At 34.8% G+C, this 6,037-nt stretch overlaps 1 pseudogene; it reads left to right on the top strand.

Moving 5' to 3' along the window:
* The first annotated feature begins 2,320 nt into the window (after positions 1–2,320).
* On the top strand, positions 2,321–2,527 carry LOC116630845 (annotated as a pseudogene).
* The last annotated feature ends 3,510 nt before the right edge of the window (positions 2,528–6,037 follow it).

Below are 6,037 nucleotides of genomic sequence, written 5' to 3'. Positions count from 1 at the left end.
TTATTTCAAACAGAATACTTGAACTCTTTTAAAGTTTTTTTTTTCTCTTTCAATGTTGGTAATAACTTAATTTTCCTGTTGAAAACAACATCGCTAATGTTAGACCAGGCTAACCACTGTTATTACTATGAAATTTGGTCTAACCTTTTTTTCGTCAGAGCTCCCTCTAAAAAAAAGAAAAAAAAAAAACTTCTCGCAGGAGCCAACAGTTGATTAAGACATCATGACTTATGCACTCTTTTCCTCAACATTTTTCTCTTGGCAATGGAGAATAGAATTTTTACTGAATTTTGATCAAGTGGGTGTAGAAATGAATCTAATGCCTTGCCATTTTTGTTTTATTTGGAAAATGTTAAGCATTCAAAGTTTCATAATACATTCTAAGTGGCTTTTATATCTGAAGAGTAAGAGCCTTAAAAGTGTTCCTAACATCCTACTTCTACTTTCTCTAGGAAATGTTTGACTCTACATACAACTTAAAAAAAAAAATATTGGGTCAAATGCTGAATTCTAACTAACATTGTTTATCATTGACAAATATTTCAATATTGTCTTTTCTGTGAAAAATGCTAGTGTCATGTGAAAAGACAATTACATCTCTCAGCCCTACAAGACTCAGTCCTTATATTTCTTCTGGGATCATTTCTGTCTCTCTTAATTTACTTGTAGAAGTGGATGTAGCAACTAAGACCACAATATAATTGTATATCTTGCTGCTATAAGAGGATTTTATTTTTAAGAAGACATTGTTTTCTGCTTCAGGGTAAAGGTGTATATTTTTTAGTGTCATATTTGTCCTAAATCCAGCTGTGCTACCTAGGTATCTGGTTTTCATTATTTTTGATGAGGAGAGCACTGCTCCTAAGCCCAAATAAAGAAGGACATGTGATTACATTGGGTTGATGTTACAACTCAACATTTATGCTTATTATTAGCTGTGACTTTATACATCCTGGAGTCCACATAATTTTCCATTTCTGAAATCTGAACTCAGATACACAGGACAGTTCTTTAAACATAGACACAAAAAATCACCATTTCAAAATGATTATTTTAACCAAATGCAACTGGAACTCTGCAATTTTGAAATATGTCACTTTCCCCCAAAGGAACTTCTGGGAACATTGCCCAAATCAGACTTTTATCTTCTGAAACAAAACTTGAAATTTAGTGAAGATGTATTTCTTAAGACACATACATATCATGATATGAAAAAAATTAAGGACATCACATCATCCCTAGTGTCTGAATTAGTTGAGTTACTATTCAATTTTAAATGAGAAAAGGAAATTTTCTTTAAATTGAGAGTTTCCCCCCCGCCAAAGACCTAGTTATGAAGTATTCCATAGCTAAGGGAAACATGTCATTAGATGACAAATAGAACTTTTTTCAGAGAAAGAGATATTTGTGATCATTATTTCTTAATCTTAGCAAAAAACCTCTTGATTTTTATCTAAATTTAGATAAGCAAAGATAAAAAATAAGTGGTTTACTTGTTTCATTTATAAGGAACATTCTGTGTATGTATCTAATTTTATCTATTTTTCTGTGTTCACCCTTATTAATCTTACATCAGTCAGTACACCTTGAGTACTTTGTAATAATCACATATAACAAATGTGAATAATTTCTATACCTTTAAGTACAAATATCTTTGGTCATATGTAATCTGTGAACTCATAGATGTAAATATCATTAAAATGAATTATTTGGAAACTTAACATTTGTGGATGGATTCCAGGGAAGGCTCAATTTACACTAATTCTACTGCATGAAGGCTGTCAAAATGTCTTATATCTAAATTCCAGCATTTATGATCGCTTTTAGTAATTACTGACTCATTAGGGACAAAATGATGACAAATTAGGTTATGTTGTTATGGATTCAGTGATACAAAACATAATTTTCACAATTTGTACTATATACTAACATAAATTAAAATTCTTAAAGTACTATTTCCATCTTGCTATACCTCTACTCAGAAAAATTCTGCTAACCTCCAAGATTCTACAGTGAAATCATTGCCCTGATAGTAAAGAAATTTATTTTACCATGTGCCTAACCTGTATTTTCTATTCAATTTTTAGCCATATTCCTACATAAATTCTCACAAGTAGTCATATTTATTTGTTAACTTATGAACATTCAGTCTTCATATCTATTTCCCCAGTTCATCATCCTTGGTGAATCAGGTGTAGAGACTGGAAATTCAGCACCATGGATAGTTTTGTAGTGTTGAAGTCAAAGTCCCTTTGATACCGAGGGAGCCTTGCCTGACCAGTCTACCCACTGCAGAATCTGCCCAGCTCTCGCAAGTGCCATGTCTGGTTCCTCCAGAGTCACTGTTAGGAAGAAAGGGGTTCAGCAGTTCTGGCTGGAAGCCAGACTTGACCACATGAAGGTTTCTTAGGCAGCTGCAGATTTGAAACAATTCTGTCTGTAGAATCCTCAACATGATCCCCTGGTGACTGGAGTATCTTCAAGTAGGAATACCTTCAGACTCCAGAAAGTCTGTTCCTTTTTGTAGTAAAACAAGTCTTTGGATGGTTTTCTAAACCACTTTTTATGAAGCAGTGAATATTCAAAAGAGAACTAAATTTGAAGCCTATACAAAAGCTTATCACTATAACACATGCCATACTATATAAACTCCTGCTTTTGTCAATCCTTAACATCTACCTCTCTGAATCTTCATAAATTTCTATTTCACAAGGCTAATTATTTTATAAACACTGGCAGCAGCATACAATAAAATACTTAGTGAAAAAAATAGTCATCCTTGATAACCCTGCTCTTTCTAAAAATTTTTTATTACACTATAATTAACATACAGTGTTATATTAGTTTCAAGTGTACAATATAATGATTCAGTAATTCTATACATTGCTTAGTGCTCATCAAGATAAGTATATTCTTTTTTTTTTTAAAGATTTTATTTATTTATTTGACAGAGAGAGACACAGCGAGAGAGGGAACACAAGCAGGGGGAGTGGGAGACGGAGAAGCAGGCTTCCCGCTGAGCAGGGAGCCTGATGCAGGGCTCGATCCCAGGACCCTGAGACCATGACCTGAGCCGAAGGCAGACGCTTAATGACTGAGCCACCCAGGTGCCCCAAGATAAGTATATTCTTAATACTCTTTATCTGTTTCAGCCATTCCTCCACCCACCTCCCCTCTGGCAACTACCAGTTTGTTCTCTGTTTTTAAGAGTCTAGTTTTATTTGTTTTTCTTTTTTTGTTTGTTTTGTTTCTTAAATTCCACATATGAGTGAAATAATATGGTATTTGTCTTTCTCTGATTGACTTATTTCAGTTAGCATTATATCTTCTAGGTCCATCCATGTTGTTACAAATGAGAGCTTTCAGTCCAGAATTTTTGTGGATCCCCAAAAGTCCAATTTATGTTCTTATCTTTACCTTGAGTTTAATCCATGAATGTCAAGGAAAGCCTTTTCTCTTAGGTGTTTGCATTCCAACTAGTGCTAGCAATAATGCACCTCTTTTACACACGTATTGTCTTTATCTGCATTATAGTCTCTAATACTTTTGACAGAGATGTATAGTTTATAAAGCCTTATTAATTTATTGGGGAAAGTCCAAGTACACATGTGTATGTTGGATATAACTGAATCCATTTTCCCTGTTTCAAGATGAAGAATTTACCTAGTTTTTCTTAGCTTTCCAGTTTGTATTTATATCTAACCTGGCTGCATCTATTTTTGTAGTCAGTTCTGCTTCACTAAATTACTCTTTATATTTTTCCTTTCTCTTGATTTATCTCTTCTTTTTTTTTCTGTACTCTTTACTTTATCCCCTTTACCGGGACATGGATTCAACCCGGTATCCACTTATTTTCTCTTTTCCCAATTACCCTCTCAGTTATCACAGATTAGCATTCAGAAACAGGTTTTGACATAGAAAGTTATCACGGTCTTCCTATAGTCAAAGTTGTATAAAGAAAATAAGGATTTAAAAATTTATACATTTTAAACTACTTTTACATTAGCAATACCAGGGATGTTAAAGAAATATAGTGCATTACTTACTGTTGAATAACTTGCAAACTAACTAGAAATATAAGGAAACAGGCCCATCGATTTAGAAAAATAACAACATAAAGCAGACTAAGGACCAAATACTATTAAGAAATGGCCCCTGGGTAGGTTTTTATTGACATGGAAATTTTAATTCTCTTATGAAATTTCTAAAGTCTGTCTTTCCTTGCATGTAATTGATTGAATTAACATTTAATTAACATTAAGGCTTTTAAAAAGATTTATTTATTTATGAGAGAGAGAGAGAGTACAGGGGGAGGGGCAAAGGGAGAGAGAGTCTTAAGCAGACTCACCCTGAACATGGAGCTCAGAGTGGTCTTGATATCAAGACCCTGAGGTCAGTGGAGGATAGTTGGAAGAAAGGCAGGCAGGGCAAGAGGCCCCTGTCCTAAGAGGTACTCTTAAAAGGAAAAAGACCCCATTCTGATATTCTACACCACCCTGGAAGGAGCCCTCCACCCTTTCCCACATGAACAACTACCTGGTAGGTACATGAGCGCATGAACAAAAACCTGACTGGATGACAGGTTCGTGGAGGGTTAATCATAATAAAACCACCTGCCAACAGTCTCACAAAAACTTCTAGACTTAGAAATTCCAATGGCAACTCTCTCAGGTCCCCTTCGTCTTCAGGGGCTTTGTACTATAGCTCAACAAGCTTTGCTTTGCTGCCCACCATTCTTTGTCTGGTCTCCTCTTCATTCTTTGAAGTAGCATGACCAAGAACCGCAGGCACTAAAGGAAAAGAAATCCTGAAACAAGATCATGACCTGAGCTGAAACTGAGTCGGATGCTTAATCGACTTTGCCACCCAGGCTTTAAAACCAAAGCCTCTATGTAGGATTTCATCAGTTGAAAGGAAAGAGTACAACTCTGTTCTTATCATCTTCCCCTGTCCTATATCACCCCTACTCCTTGATCATAGGCCAGTAGGGATCCTCAAGTTCAGGGCTTCCTTTCAACAAATAGGAAAACTATGTAGGGAGAGGTTTAATTCTTCTCAGGCTGATATGAGATGTTTATCCTATGGACTATAAGTTGATTTAAATGTGAAAGGTCTTCCTTGGAGAATCAGAGTTTTCTGTATAGGATCCTTCTATGTAGGATCCTTCTATATATAATCCCCCCCACCAACTTGGATGGGGCTTTCTGTTTGAGAGGTCATTTCTTTATGTCAGAGGGATTATGTAGCATAGATATATTTTCAAATTGTTCACCTTTACCTTCTCCACGTTTTTTCTTTATGTAATATTTCTCTTACATATTTACCCACTTGGGGCAAATATCTGGATAGGCAGGCCTCTGAACACATTGCTCAGGCAAGACATTACAAGATAGTTGATGATTCATTTTTATTCACTGGTGAGTTTATGCTTGCAACTAACATGTCTTGTTGTGAGTTTTTTAAAAAGCCTTATATAGGGAAAGTATTTATAAAAAACAGTAGTGAGGCATAAATTTGAACTTTTTGAAAAGATCTTAGTACTTAATACATGAGGTGATGCAAACTATTAAACTTAGAGTCAGCAGATATAAAATTAGTTCCACACAGTAGCTCATCTTTACCTGAATGTCATATATAATGACATAATGTGTAAGTGATTTTAAACTGTGGAATGCCATAAAATGTGAAACACTGAAATTATTGTTGGTCATTGATAGTAATATGTTTTTGTTCAGACAAAGCTATTTAGAGCAAAGTATAGTGGTAAGATTTAAAAAAGTTTCATTATGGAAATGGGTCTTGATATAGGCTGCAAAGAAAATAAGAATTGGATAATCTATGGAGAAAGAACAATTTTAAAGGTAGAGGAAACTGGATGATGACAACCTCATATTGGGGAACAGCAAGATAAATCGTCAGCTGGTATGAAGAATGTGTTGAAAGAAGTAAGAAAACATATACTTACCTGTGATTAAAGAGATCTTTTTCCTAGAGAGATTATAAAGATACATTAGATTGCTATGGCCAAACGTAAAAA

The sequence above is a fragment of the Phoca vitulina genome, unplaced genomic scaffold, assembly GCF_004348235.1.
Source record: "Phoca vitulina isolate PV1807 unplaced genomic scaffold, GSC_HSeal_1.0 scaffold4, whole genome shotgun sequence".
Taxonomy (NCBI): domain Eukaryota; kingdom Metazoa; phylum Chordata; class Mammalia; order Carnivora; family Phocidae; genus Phoca; species Phoca vitulina.
Note: the sequence above shows the minus strand (reverse complement) of the source record. Positions and strands in the feature narration are given on the sequence as shown.